The sequence below is a fragment of the Gopherus flavomarginatus genome, chromosome 14, assembly GCF_025201925.1.
Source record: "Gopherus flavomarginatus isolate rGopFla2 chromosome 14, rGopFla2.mat.asm, whole genome shotgun sequence".
NCBI lineage: Eukaryota > Metazoa > Chordata > Testudines > Testudinidae > Gopherus > Gopherus flavomarginatus.
Genome location: NC_066630.1, coordinates 30170208 through 30185842, shown reverse-complemented (window position 1 = coordinate 30185842; position 15635 = coordinate 30170208). Strand labels below are relative to the sequence as shown.

Genomic DNA, 15635 nt, shown 5'->3' with positions numbered 1-15635 from the left:
AAAATTACTATTAATCCAAAAGCTATCCCTTCAAATGCAATCTATGAAGCGTACACACATTTTAGTTTTAGCTAGAAGGGAAGTTGAAGATGTGTTACTGACATCATTAGGGATAAAAGAGCTTTGAGGCCAGTTGCTACAGTTCTTACAGAACCTATTTTAAAGTAAATTTTAACTCAAATTAATGGATTTATTTGTAAATTCTCAGAACATTATTGTATATTCAAAAAGTGCTGAAATATTGGGGTGTATATACACAGTATTATATATACACTAAGGGGTAGAATCACTGCTACTTAATTCAACCTCAAACATGGAGTTGCAAATGGTGCCTTCATAATATGCTGAAAAGTTGTGTGTGTTTTTTTTAAATCCAGCATAGCATGACCAGTCTCTTACATATGAAAATGGTGGATGTTTGTTTAGAGAAAAACAACAAAACTTGAATATGGGTATCCATTTGAAAAGCATCTCAGATTCTCTCTAAAGTTGGATATTTTACTATTATATGCAGGAGTATGCTGCTTAATAAGTGAATGAAAATATGCATGCAGTATGTTTCAGATGATATTTGTTCAAAGCATTAAAGAGTGTATCAAAATAAAAACAAAGACTCATGAAGTTCTCAGTCTTTCCCTCTTTGCCTGGAGGATGAAAGTGTATAAAAGACCTCTTCTGTTGAACAGAATCTCCATCCACCTGAAAACTCTACATTGAAAATGCACACTATTTTCCCAGAGTAAGAATAGGTTTATTTTATACTCCATAAAAGTAGTCTTATAGATCAACTTTTGAATATATACATAAACTTAATCATTCAGTTCCTCTAGCTCTAAAAATCATCAACATGGGGTGGCCGAGTTAAGATACTGATACTTGTTAAGAGATTATTCTGTTCCTAAAATGTGCTTTTATTAGTCAAAATAGGTTCAAAATTACAAGCTAATACAAACTCTTAGATGACGCTATGACGTTAACTCTCTGATTAACCCAGAAGAATCTGAAAAATAAATTGTTCAAAGTGAAATGTTCTTACTTAATTTTTTTCATTCTGTAAGATACTTGACAAAATGACAAAAGTCAAAAATCAGAAGAATCCTTACCCATGAATTAAGAGTGCATATCCTTTGTGAAGAGTCAAGTAACTCAGAGTGATGCCTACCCCAAAATAGGTAGCTCATTATCATTAGCAACCTGAAAGTAAAACACAGTAACAAAAGACCAATCACAATCACACTTCAAGGTCATATCTTAGCATTCGATAATTCAGCTACTGAGTACATCTATGGCACAGATCACTTGGGAAACATGAGAATCTCCATGTATTCATAAATATGGAAGATTTTTAAAGCAATTTTGCAAATTTCTGTTTGCTCACTTACCTAAGATAAGTTTGTTTGTTTTTATTTTATTTTTTTAATATGACTGGAAAAGGACAAATTGAAAGGGAGAAGGACCATCACTGCAATAGAGATGTAGACAGATTTTGTGCTGGAATTTTAAAATTTTTATAACTGTTTATAAGTACTGAATATAAAAAGTATGATAATTTTCAAGACTGAACAAAACGTGTTTAAACTTGCCATTACTTATACATTAAACTATTCAGCTGACAGCAGAAGGGGAAGCCAAAGGTTGCTGTGATTACACACCAGGGTTTAACAGATGTATTTGCCAATATGAAGTAATATTGCTGAATTGGGGGAAGTGCACTTACTCGACAGTCATGCTCCAATCCCCCATTGGACATAGCGGGGAGTGGAGCCCACAGAGCCTAGAAGAGGCACCAAATGTGCAAACACACTGCAGGGAAGGGGAGGGGTGAGGGGAGAAGTAAAAGCTTCTGGGTTCCCTGGAAGAGAGAAAACACAATGAAGCATACCATCCCCCTTCCCCAATGCTGCGTCGGAAGGAAAAGGGGGGGAAATAAGTGGATTTGCATTCTATATCAACATGCTTTAATAGATAGATTTCCTCATACAAAAACATGATTCTTTTCCTAGGCAGATAGAGTGGCCTTAAATTCTGTTAAATACAAGCCTTCTCAGGAAAGTTTCTCAGGAGATCTTTCATTAACGTACACTCACAAATTTATTAGTGAAGCGGTGTTCTTAATTTTACATGGAAAATGAGTTGTATCTTCCAAACAATGCACAACACAGTTATCAGGATAACTGTTTGCCATAAGCTGGTAACTTCATGTTAAAACTGTATTTAGTACACACTCTTGATATACATGCTGCAATATCTGCCCTTCTTTTCTCGTTTAATAACTTTGTAAACTCATTCTAAAGTTGGTAGACTGAAGTATGCCTAGCCTACTTACAGGCTGTTCTACATTAGGAATTCTTGAACCCTAAAAATTGATTTCTAATTGATGCAAAAAGAGAAACTGTTTGTGTCTAAAACAGTTTGACACCCGTCTGAAACATCCTCTAACCTGTCCTCTACTGTCTTAGGTGATGTGTATGAATTTTGTACAAGAATATCCACAAAAGTTTCCTTTAGATTTTCTTCTTAAACTGCGATTTCATATTACAACAGGAAAAATCTGAGATCCCCTCAGAGATTCAAAAACCTCTCTTCCCATCTGTCAATCAAGTTGAGAACCCATATTTCTAGAATTTAACAGTCAACTATTACTAAATATACAAACAACTTTTCTGAATAATGAAGAGTTAATTGGTTAAGAAGTACTACAAACAGGCTAAATTATAGCATAAGGTTTTGCAATACACACATTAATGGTATTTTAATTTTCAACGTTATTTAACTTAATCTGGAAAAAATAAATTATGATCTTGGAATCAAACACTGCCGGTCCCACTAGTTTACAAATTAAAAATATCACAATTACAGAAAACTGATTTCTCCACTTACCAACTGTGGCAAACATCAGCTTGCTTAAATGTTTTGTTATCTGAAACATAGCTGTCAATCACAAATTTTTCCTCAAACTGATTCTGTCAATAACTCAGACCCGGAAAAAGAGGATTCTCACTCCTCAAGCCAACAGAGACCACTTGCTTGACCAGCCTCCGATATTAAGAGAACCATGGAGTATTTGTGGCTTTGAAGAATCTTGGGTTAAAAAGAAAAAAGAAACATAAAAGATGAAGTAAGGAGAAAAAGAAAGCATTATTAATCATTAAAAAGTGTTACCCATGCAAACAGATAGCTCAATGACAATTACACCAATACGTTCATAAAAATAAAATATCTATGCAAAACTACAGAAAGTTGCATGCACACAGCTTAGTCACAGTCAAAGAAAATATGGGATGCAGCCCATCCTCGTATTTCTCGTTTATTTAAGCAGTATTTACTTTGTGATGTCAATTAATTATTTTGCCAAACTTGTAAGTAGTCACATGATGCATCAACTCAAAAGTGGTTCAGTAAAGCTTCTGTGGTTTCTACTGTTTGCCCTGAAATGTGTGGATGGGGTTAATATGTTGTATATAAATTGTAAGGACCAATTTTTCAACATGAACTGGAATGAATATTTTTTTCCAAACATGGCTCGTTTGAACAAAGTTATCCTAGAGGCAACACCTTTAAAAAATGATCTGCCATTACCCAAACAAGGAGACCAGTATTTTGTAAAAATCTTCCTCTGCATATATGGACACATACCTATATAACAAACTGTACAACTCTGAAAATCCCTAACTCACTCTTGACGGAGCCAAAGTATCACCATTTCAAAAAATCCTTTGGAACCATAAACAAAAATAATCTACCTTCATTCAATTTAGACTCTCCATATACATTAGTAAAAAGTGGAATACACTTGTTATTTGGGATAACGACTCTGCTCCAATTGTGATATCACATAAAACTCCTGATAATAGAAACTAGTGAGTTAAAAGACTATTTACTAGTATGTGTGTGTGACCAAGAGCTTCTTGTATACAACAGACTGTTTGATTTCAAAATTAGACTACCCCAACATTGTAGAAAAAACTTGCTGGACTGGAATATTTCTTTGAAAGCACTGGTACCAACACAGGTGTGTGTTGCACCTTGTCAGCAAAGTTGATGTTGACAAATTGAGAAAGAAGAAGTTAAACAATCTTGAATATTCTGCTCTGAGAACAAGGAAACATGCTACTCCAAAACTTCTCCATGGGAGAAAGACTGTCGGGGTCCAAAATTTCAATGGTAAGATTACTGGAAAAAGGGAACAAAATATTATCTCAATCTGCTCTTTCAAGATTACTTTTATCTGGCATTTCCAAAAATTATCTATGAAGGGTTCTGCAGCCATTATGACAAGCTTCAGGACTCCATATAGTGAATCCTGGTTCACTTTACAACTGAAAGTGAACCAAAGTTCTCCATTTCCTCACCCAAATACAGCTTATCTGAACATGCCAATATGAAGAATATACTTTTCCTTTGGAAGATCAGAATGAAATATATATATGTGTGGAAACCAAGACCTCTCATAAGATTAAGAAAACATTTTAATTTGGGGAAGGAGATAAAAGGTTTATTTGCTTTGATTTAGGATTAAATATGAGATGCTTTCCGTAAGTTTTTAGTATTTATAAAAATAAGTGATAACTTCGGAGACAGCTACAGAAGCTTTGCTACACCCGAAACAGATTCAAAGTATCATTCAAGTTTTGTCACAAGTTCTGCCAATGCACCTCAAACCTGACCTGCAGTACCCCCATTTCTGCAGTCCAAGATTTTTCCAGAACAGTTACATGGAAGCTGTGTGATATGGACAAGTATTCACTAAGAACCAGGTAAAAGCGCTCTCTCATTTTCTCTTGTGGCCTAAAATAAGATTTCATTACAGATCTCCAGAGATAAAATAATGAGCTACTAACCCATTTCACAATCTAACCTTCTTTCATCATACAACTCTACTAATACACATTAATCTTGACCTTCAATAACTCTGGTATTCCAGTTTCATTGACAGCCACCAGGTTGTGTGGTGGTTTTCTGAGCAGTGATCATTTTAATACGTGCACAAGGGTGTAAACAAAGCTCAAAGCAGAGGCTATATTTATTTTGCTGTTGACTAAGGCTGATCTGAACAAAGACTGACAGCACTGAAAACTGTTTGCACATAAGCGTAAGTAATTTTCTGGGCAAATTCAGAAAAAAAACAGAATTTCAAGCCTCAATGAAGCTCAAATTAAGGTGCCACAGATATTCCTCCAGATATTACCCTATATATTGTGCAGAACAAGTGCAGTTTCAGGCTTTCCTTGTGAATAAATGTGATGAGGGGAGGAAAGTCCCACATCTTTGAGATGAAGAGCACATAAAACTTCTCTAACATTATAACAGTGCTCTAATACAGATGTGACATACCTGGGTCCCAAACAATGCACTGCAGAAAAGTTTTAGGCTTCCTTAAGAGATTGGCTCTTCTCTAACTTAAAAACAAAATAAATTAAAAGTGATAGTATCTTAAGCTGTAAGTATCTCATTGAGAATTTTATTATCTTTCACAATTATAGTTTCAGCAGAGACAGTGGATTCAGAATGCTTTCTTGAATTCTAGTCATCTGAGCACACCAGTGAAAAGACAGGAACACTTGAGCTCTTATCCCATTTCAGCATCAACATCTTTCGTCACAACCTGTTTCACTGCTACCCATCAGTAAACTGGCATAGGGTGACCAGACATCCCGATAAAATCGGGACTGTCCCGATATCGAGCAGTTTGTCCCACATCCCAACCGAAGTACACTCAGGACGCCATGTGCCCTGATATTTTGTTTCAGGACACACACACACACACACACACACACACACACACACACACCCCCGCCCCCGTTGCTTAGGCGGCAGTGACTGGCAGGGGAAGTGCCTTTTCAATTGTTACACTCACTTCGGCGGCGGGTCCCTCAGTCGCCGACAATCTTCGGTGGCATTTCAGCAGCAGGTACTTCCTTCTTTGGCAGCAAGGTTTATTACCCGCCGCCGAAATGCCGCCAAAGACCATTGGTGACTGAAGGACCCTCCGCTGAAGCACCGCTGAAGATCGAAGACTCAGACGGGTGAGTGTAACAATTGAAAAGGCGCTCTTCCTGCGGCGGTCCCGATATTTTGGAATTTTCATCTGGTCACCCTAAACTGGCAACACATACCTATTTCACAAGTGCGTTCTGAGGATTGTAATTTGTGAATTTTTCAGAGGACAAAAGATCTAGATTAGGGACTAGATTTTGTGACTTCTGAAAAATAGTGATAAATATTTTGAAAGACTATACATTGCAGCCATCAAGAAACACAGACCCAATGCCTGATTCTTTTTACCTTTACCCTGGTTTTACCTACAGTTTAATTACACTAACTTCAATGGTATTAACCCTGAGGTACTACAATATGAGAAGAGAACCAGGCCTAAGTTCATTTTCAATAATATAGTGGTTAAAAATGTCTAATGATTTTAAACAAAAAAGTTTTAATTTAAATTAGATTTTTTTATATTACCTATTTAAAATGTAATTTTAAATTGACAACTTATATTAATAAGGCCTTAACTCACTATAATCTACTAAAATAATTTAAACTAAATACAAAATATGTGATATGTTTGCTGCTAAATTTTAAAGAAAGTCAAACCACTGAACTGGTGTAAGTCACTAATTTAGCACCTGGAACAAGAGTTTGTTGAAGCGCTAAACCAGTTTTTGGACAGCAATAGCCTCTTCTGAAGGTGCAGCGAGAATACTTTATTTCATTTTATTCTACTAGTTTAGTTCAATGACTGCCTCCTTCAAAGCTGAGAAACCAGCTGGGAGTTGAAAACATAAGAGAACATGAAATCTACTAGTTCTAAAATCTTGAAGGACATGGTGACTAACCACAGTCGGTTAAATTCAGTAACTACAGAAAATACTGCCTTTGTTTAAGAAATCGATTTGTTTTCCAAGGCAAAACACATTTTGATAAACTGTTTTTTCCCTTATGTATCCAGCACACTTAAAGTGGTATTGCATTTAAAATGTCATTTCTGTGCATTTAAAATTGAATTTGAATTTCCATCCAACTAGAGCATGACACAAACTGCAAGTAAAAAATTAAATCTAGTAAATAAGAAATGCATCATTCACTATTTTCTAAGAATTAAAAGGTAAGAATGAAGAACTTAAACAAATGTAAGTTAAGCTATGTGATTGTTTAAATAAATGTATATAGATATAGTGTATCCCTGGTTAGCAAAAAGCAGCATTAAATTTAGTGTAAAGGCTATATTTAGTTGCAATCAACATATTTTAATGGTTGCCAGCCAGTGAGAATCAACCTTTCTTCAGGGAAATAATGAAAAAGTGCATGCGAAACATGATTAAAATTGATTATTTAAATCAAGGTTTTCTGCATGTTAATTTAAATTGATTCAAACTGGCAATGTAAATCAACCCACCCTGTACAGAAATGACAGCAAGTTCACGTTATTCATATTATTAAAGGAGTAGCCTATTGTGCCACTGTAAGTAACAAAGTCTTCAGAGGCTTTTTCTCCTATGACGTTCAGTAATGTGTTAAACTTTAAAATAATTATATGAGATTATTAAATTTTATTTGCTAGTAAAAGCCTATGCAATTTTTTAGAATGAACTTTGGAAGACTATCTAAACTTCTAATATATTAAGGACAGAAAAATGTTTTTATTCCTCATGTTACATAAAGGAGAGTAGTTAACACCACACTGAAGGATAAGATCAAATTGGTACTCATTGTTAGTAAATTTTCTATTAGCTAGATAAAGCACAGTCAAAGTTGGTATTTGGCCACAAGAAGTGAATGGGATGACCTCATCTTGTGATAGACTATTTTTTATGTAGGTACAAACTTTGAAATGGTTAATTTAATAAATTAACAGTCCTCAAGTGTCAGTGTTTTTAAGGTCAAACTAGATGATCACAAACATCCCTTCTGGCCTTTAAAATAAAAAACAAAACAAAAATCAATGAATATCAAAGTTACGATCTACAAATTCACTCAAAGTTATACATAGTAGCCTAAGATATTAGTATCAGACATCTGTTTGTTGTGCAGGCTGAATCACGTTGGAGGTCTCAGTATAACTGTTGTCCACATCATACTGGCACCTTTGTTGTCAAACAAGCCAAGAACTGAGTGAAATTGAGGACAGAACCACCTTCTCACCCCAAGTATGTTCCCTCCAGTTTTTATAAATGAAGAATGGCGGCAGGGCAACACGAAAACGAGAACTTTAGTCTCAAATGCTGCAACACGAACACCTTAAATGAGTTTTCACTAAAATGTAGTTGTGTATCTAGCTGCACATGCACCGTGCTGAAAGTATACAAATACAATAAACTCAGCATTTCTAAACATTTACACCTCTCTGTGTATGTTATAGATTAAAATGCTTAAATGCCTAATGTGTGCTTTCATTTGCCACATTGCTCTAATACCACAATTTATTTTTGTTTGTGTTTTACAGTTCAATATTCAACAAGTTCCTCCAACATGTGATCTTTTTAGATGGCAAAAGCATCTAGCTTTTTTATGTATTTGTTATCAGAATGTTGAATAAAAAGAGAAATACCCAGAATTTACATTAAAAAGAAGAGTCTCTACATTCAGATGGCCAATGGCTAAACAAGTTCTCTCTTGCCTATATGAGAACTGGCCAGAGAAATAAAAAATGATCAGCACACTCTGATCATATTTGAATTAAGTGCTAGCAACCCATACTGTGGTTATTGCATCCCCGCAAATTCAACATGGTGAAGGTAAAGAAAAGTCTTCACTCCATCTTCTTGCTGAACAAGAGAGATGCCCCTCAGGGAGTTCAAATGACAGTGGGAATCCAGCTGTCAGGTCTTAGAAACTCTGGACTCACAAAATCCCATGAGTGGGCTTTGGAGTCATTAAGGTGACTTCAGTTCCCTCAAGTTCCTGAAAGCCCTGCCTCTAGTCCAGGAAAGAGGCTGATTGGGAGAAATGGGAAAACAGAATGAAATCTGAGCCTAAAAGAGAATGAGATTTCCTTGAGTGTATTGAGCAGCCTGCTCCTTAGTCTGAAAGGGACTGTGACTGTAACAGGAAAGATCAGAAAAATAAACTGAATGAAACAATCTATAAAAAGTAAGAAGAGCAAAGAAAATTTACTCAGTTTGTGGGTAGCATAGGACGCACAACTACTACTGTGACCCAGAACTGTGCAGGACCAAACTAGAACACTGCATTCTCGTCCCTCTGCTCTAACTTCTGTTCATCATTCCTTCCAAAGTAATGCAGCGCTCCAGAGTCTAAACATTTACTTGAGGCAGACACAAGGACTTATACAGCAGGCCTGATATATGGGAGACAAGGCAACACATTAAGGAATCCTACCTGATAAGCTCTGCAAAAGTTGTGTGGCTGACCTATTCATTTTATAATATTTCAAGTATGAGTTGTAGTTTACATTAAATGAAGTTTGTAACAAAATGTTAAATGAATAATACAAAATAAAGAATTGTTAGAGCACACTGGGGCGGAGGGCTGGAAGCATGTTGAAATTAAAACATACCTATTACCTAATGTCACAGGACTAGAGCAATATAATAAAATTGTGTCAATTTCATTTTTAATCTTTCTCAGTTACTGGCTCTTGTCTATCTTATAGAAAGGAAACACATGAACAAGGTCTGCTTTAAGGCTTTCATAGTCCCTGTATGATGGTCCAAATCACAGCACTTTACAAATCCAATCACTAAAAACATAATTTTCCCCCACTCTGAGCTTTCATCATTTACCTAATCAAAAATGACTAGGAACTCGTGGCTTGATTTTCAGAAGCCGTCAGCATCCACTGCTCATGTTGAAGTCAGTGGGAGATGAAGCTACTCAGCATCTTTTAAAAATCAGATCTCTTTAGTCATAATAAAGATGGACAGGAGTCCAACAGCTCTTTGGGAGGCAAGCTGGGCTACTCTCCACTGTGAAGATCTATTAGGAGCTTACATACCAAACCATTTGCTGACATACTATATATGTGACTGAATACTAACAGCTTAAGCAACACTGACTAACTTAATGATCTTAGCACCTTTGAGTATATCTTTATACTCAAATTAATGAAGGTAAGTTTGGCATACTATTTTCCAATTTGTTTCCAACATCATGCAATGCACAATTGGCAAACCGCATATTGTGATGTTCCTGGAATGGCAAAATATTGATTGTTGCTGACAAGCTTTTGTTGAAGATATCCTACAAGTAACAGTTTCACTATGAAGAAGTATTTTTCCTGTGGATAGTTAATTGTTATGATATCCATGACTGTCAAAAGCACAACTCTATGAATTGCTTATGTCAGAGTAAGAATTTATTTTTTATGTCCTTCATGTGTTAAAAAAGGAATTTAAGTCAGCGGTGTTTTGCAGCCCCATCAACCTGGTGTGTCTGGACAGTTAAAGAATTAGCAGATGCCTACAAGCAGGAACATATCAGGTTGCCTTTTTGGGTGGAGACCATATGACTATCAGGAAATAAGCAGAAAATTATTTTGCTCTCCCACTTAGATAATTATCAAAATCTGAAGTAAAACACATAGGTTGTAATATTTTGTTTACCACTTGAAGGAAGTCAGCACAAATATAATACAGGCTTTTTCGCCTACAGATATAAACCAAAATTCACAACCCGTGCTAGATAGAAACTCTGTAACTGCTCAAAGATATTAAAGGAAGTAGAAACTATTTACCTACGAAGTCCAACATAGTCTTTCTGCTCAGAAATTTTCAGTTGTGACTACTATTACGTTAAATTAAATAGGGGGGATAAAGCTTGCACCTAACAAACTGGTGTTTCTGGACTGGCACAGAAGTGAAATGAGGTACAGAAACCTGCTATGACAGACAAGCCTACTTTTCTTGTGGTGGAGGCTCAGAGACAACTACTTTTAAAAGCAAAGTCAAAAGACCTCAAAGAAAAGGGGCAGAGGAGGTCAGAACCCTTTCTAGCACTATCATGGCTGTTGCAGCATTATATTTATTGATCTTTCCCTTCTTTTCTGTCCAGTCTCCATTTTCTCCCCAGCAACCATGCCTGCTGGCCCAAAGCTCTTCAGTCTCTCCTCTGCAGGAGACACCAGATCTGTCTGCATCTCCTCATGGTGAGGTGATATAGCTTTCATTGAAGTTTTTAGTTAAGGTGGATATGGTCTTCTGCATGCAAAAGTGAATAAGGAGGGTGAAAACCTTCCTAAGAGATGAAGGCCTTGATGTCACCTTTGCAAGAGAGATTTCTTGAATGTTCTCTTCCTCTCCTCCCCTCCCACCAACCTGTCTGGGAAAATAGGTTTTCTTCCACACCACGCTGCTTGCAGTAGGTCCCTTTGCCTCAGCAGAAAGCTGTCACAAGCCTCTTGCCTTCAGCAGAGACACTCTCTCCTGACATATATTGTTCCAATCCATCTCACACACCCAGGAGGGAGACAGCCTCAAGACGACCACCCTGACCCTGCCATCCCAGGGACCCAGCTTACACCCCCACCTTCCTATTAGCAACGCCCACAATCTGCAGTCCAAACCCCTTTTAATCCGCCAAGAGGAAAAGCAGCTTCCCATCCCCCTCGTCCCCGCCCTGGCATCCCTGCCTGGAGGAGAAGCCAGGTCCGCTGCCCGCACCCCAAAGCACACCCCTCCTCTGCCTCATAGGCAGCCAGCTCCAACACGCCCCCTTGCCCAGCGCGCAGCCAGCTCCGTTCGGCTCGCTTCCCCTCCCCCCGGCCCAGGGGGCAGCCAACTCCATCCTCAGCCTCCCTCTCTGCCTGCACCGCCCCGCACCCGCCCTGTCGGTGGGCACCAGCTCCAACCTCGCCAGTCTTCCCCCAGCCGCCTCGCCCACTTGCCGGATGGGCAACCAGCGCCATTCCCTCGCCCTCCGCCGCCACCTTTCGGCCCGCTGGGGAACCAGCCCCCGCCGACCTCCCTTATGCTGGGGCCCGACTCCAACCCCCCCCTCCGGCCCAGGCGCGACCGGGGGCGCCTGGTGGGTGCGAGGGGCAGGGGCGACCCAGCCTCTGCCAGTCGCCCCGCGCCTGCCCTGCGAGGGGCGGAAGCAGGCTCAGCCTAGGCAGGGCGAGAGCAGGCCCGGCCGCGCCGTCCCCTCGCGTGGGCGGCGGGGAGCCAGGGCCAGCTCGTGTCTCCGCCACCTGAAGCGCGGCCTGCTCCGGGGGCGGCGGGGAGCAGCCAGTCCCCTCGCACGCACTCACCGCCGGGTTCGCCATTACGCGGCAGCGGCCGCCTGGCCGGCACGCGTGGGGAGAGATGTCCCGCGCCTGACAGCTCCCTGCCTCGGCCAGACTCCGGGGGCGGCGGCGGCGGCTCCCCTCCCCCTCAGGGAATCCCCCTGCCGCTCTGGCCCCGCGGGGTGCGCAGGAAACCGCTGGCTGGGGGCACCACTTACCGGGTGGCTGGCACAGGCCCGGGAGGAGGCGGCGCGGCGTGATTTGCTCTTCCCCCGCCCGGGCAGGGAAACAGGAGGGCTATTGGCGAAGTTTCACTAGCTCCGCGCCGCGACCCCACCAGCCCCAGCGAACCCGAGGGGACGGGCTGGGGGGGCAGATTTGCATATTTGTCACCCACTCGCTGATTGGCCGCCTCCGCTGGCTGACACGGTGTCTCCGCCGGAGGGGGGGGGCAGGGAGAAGAGCGGATCTGCGAGCCGGGGAGGAGTGAGCGAGCCAGGGGTGTGCGTAGGGGAGGAGTGTGCGCGAGAGGCGGCGTGGGGCTGGGAGGCTCCTTCCTCGAGACACCGTGTCCTCACGCGTCTACAGCCCGCAGGGGCGGGGGGAGCCGCCCTGGGCGGGGAGGGGGTGGGGCGGGAGCATCCAGGCAGATGAAAGACTCAGAGCCGCTGAGAAAATGGTGCGTGAGAGCAGCGATGAGCTGATCCAATATGGCCCCCTTCAATGACAGAAGCCAATCCTGGACGCGTTTACTCTGGAGATTCCCGCAGAGACCTGGATGCTGGGCAGGCCGCGCTGCTGGGGAAAGCCAAGGGGCGAGCGGAGCGCTCCGGCGGACAGTGGCGCCCTCTTGCAGCTGCGGGCGGCCGCGGCCTCAGCCTCCTTTCCACCCGCCGGTCCCAGCCCCGCTGCCATGGCTCGCACCTGCTGTGCCAACGTGCGGGGAGAGGGGAAGGGGTTATCCCCTGGGGTAAGGACCCCTTCGGCTCACGTGCAGGCCCGTTAAATACCGACTGACCGACCGCCCCCCCGCCTCGTCGCCCACAGCTTTCCTCATAAAAATCTCCCGTGGCTGTATCATCTAGAAAGCCCGGGGCACCCCGCTGCCTGAGGAATTCAGCTGCTGGGGGGACGGAGCAAATCCTTTCTGCGTGACGCCGCAGTTCTGTGGAGCGGCTCAGAGGCGCTCTCTGCTCACAGTTACTTCCCCGCAGCGGGGGTGCGCTCTGCCTGTGGCTGGGCCTGACTTCTAGGTTCAGTAAGAAAACTGCACTCGTGTTTCCACTTCATTGTAAAGTAAGAAAGATACTTACCACTTCTCAGTTCCTAGGGTCCAGGCGGGTGCCTACTGGACAGAGTGATGACACCAGCCTCAATACTCATACTCGTTTAAGGCCACTTTTTTAAAGGGCCTCCATCACTGTGCTAACAGATGTGGCAGTATATATATTTCTACATGCAAAAAAAAAAGATTGTGGATACACATTATAGTTCTTTAATTCTGTCCTTAAATCACACTTTTCAACCATAGTTCTCAGAGCTTTACAAAAGTGGATGCGTATTAGCACAATTTTAAACAGACAGTACTTGATGTACAAATACATTTATGTGCATCATTTACTGGAGGACATTTGAAAATGTCTCTGAAATTATAGGTCTCCCACACCAAGAAATTAAGCTGCAGTTTCAACGCTGCGATCTGTGGATTCTCCTGGCTAAAATGTCTTCCATCCTTAGCATTTGTCATTAGTCCACTATCAAAATATTTTATATATCTGATACCCTGTATAATATTTATGTATCACAATTAGGTCATTTTAAGGAATGGATCATGCACTTTCTGAATAGGTCAATTAAATTTCAGTATATGCACATTGGAATATTATATGGTCTTAATTTGTAGTACTTGTTTGTGTATTAATTTATGACAAATTTTAAATGTGATTTGGATACCCCTACTTCAGTAATTCTTTTTCATTTGGTACCTGGGCCCCAAGGTTTTAATCCTATGTCCAAAAAGAGCACTGCTAATAATTAGTAAAGTTTCTAAGCTTGTAAACTCTCTGCTATTTACTAGTCCTGATGAATTTCCCCTATTTACTTCCTAATCCCACTCCTACAATATCAGCTGCTCCTTCCATACAATATTTTGGGAAATAACACAGCAAGTTTTTCCAAAAGAAATGAACCAGCACTCCACTCACCCATCCCTCAAAGTAAAACAGATAAATGAGCAAACTTTCATAGGGAGAGAAAGCATGTATTATTTTATAATTTCAAATTGTCATTAGTCAGCCATTGTCCCATTTCTGTAATGTGGCCATCAGCATCATTATACTTTTGGTAAATTCTCTCAGAGCTGTAGCCAGGCAGAATGGTAGAGTCTTAAACTAAAAATACTGGCCCAAAATGGCATACCGTGTGAGTCACTAGTGCAATTGAAGATTAGAAACATGGAAATAGTGACTTTCTATTTTGCTCATTCATTGCCTGGATGATGAACTACAAAGACTCCATTTGGAAGCTTGATGGCTCTGAATAGGAAGTTCATCTTCATAAACACTAAAAAATGCTTTGTTATTTTCTTGATGGAGGAATCTACAATTCTGGTCCTCTAGGACTTAGACAATGGTTTCAGTCTTCAACTGGTGTTTCAGGGTGTTTTGAATCCCTTCCTTTTTTGTATGGATTGGAGGTGGACAAATTTGTATAACATTGGTTCAAAGGTTTGATATCACATTTTATGGTAGAACCAATGTACTATGATTTCCAGGAACCACTGGCTCACCATCATTTGAAGTCATGTGTTAAAGAGGACCACTGTCTTGGTCTGAAGTCAAGAGAAAGGTTCCCAGTAGTCACTGGGCTTTGGATCAGTTCCTAGAGTCCATTAGTGGCCATATAGAGTACTCTCTGGTTAAAAATCATGGTGTCTGAAGAGCATGTAATAGTTGTGGAAGGGGATGGGATTAGGAAGAGAGCTGACCAGCAAACTGTGGCTGAAGGTGCAAAAGGTGGTAAAAGATTATTTGGAGATAGGCTTATAAATGGAAATTTAAATGATGGACAAACCTTCTGCTGGAATTGCATTCTGGCTGCTACCTTCTGCCCTAGCTATGCCTTCCATTCTACCTCATGCTAGGGAGCTGCTGCACTTTAGCTTTAAACAGGAACTAGTAAAAGGGACTGCCATCAGGGATTGCTGAAAAGAGTCTGTCATGGATGTTAGAGCTTACTTGGAGCAGTAGCAGTCAAAGTTTCTTTCTCAGTAAGCCCTCGTCCAGACTAACCCGCGGCATCGGCGGGTTAAAATCGATTGCTCGGGGATCGATATATCGCGTCTAGTCTGGACGCGGTGTATCGATCCCCGAGCGCGCTTACATCGATTCCGGAACTCCATCAATCCGAACGGAGTTCCGGAATCGACACGGAGAGCCGCGGACATCGATGCAGC

At 41.1% G+C, this 15635-nt stretch overlaps 1 protein-coding gene across 7 annotated transcripts in view; it reads right to left on the bottom strand.

Annotated features, from left to right (window-relative positions):
- The window catches only part of CHD9 (chromodomain helicase DNA binding protein 9), a 202578-nt gene extending 189267 nt beyond the window's left edge, over nt 1-13311 (bottom strand). For 5 of the 7 annotated variants that reach the window (XM_050922495.1, XM_050922500.1, XM_050922499.1 and 2 more), the window contains exons 1-4: nt 12400-13311; nt 2881-3081; nt 1718-1852; nt 1104-1194 (exon numbers count right to left, since the gene is read on the bottom strand). The gene's annotated coding sequence lies outside the window, so the exon portion shown is untranslated. Of the gene's footprint in view, nt 1-1103; nt 1195-1717; nt 1853-2880; nt 3082-12205; nt 12297-12399 lie in introns of those variants that run through there. The other 2 variants (XM_050922498.1, XM_050922496.1) reach the window with 2 other exon arrangements.
- Nucleotides 13312-15635: the final 2324 nt, after the last annotated feature.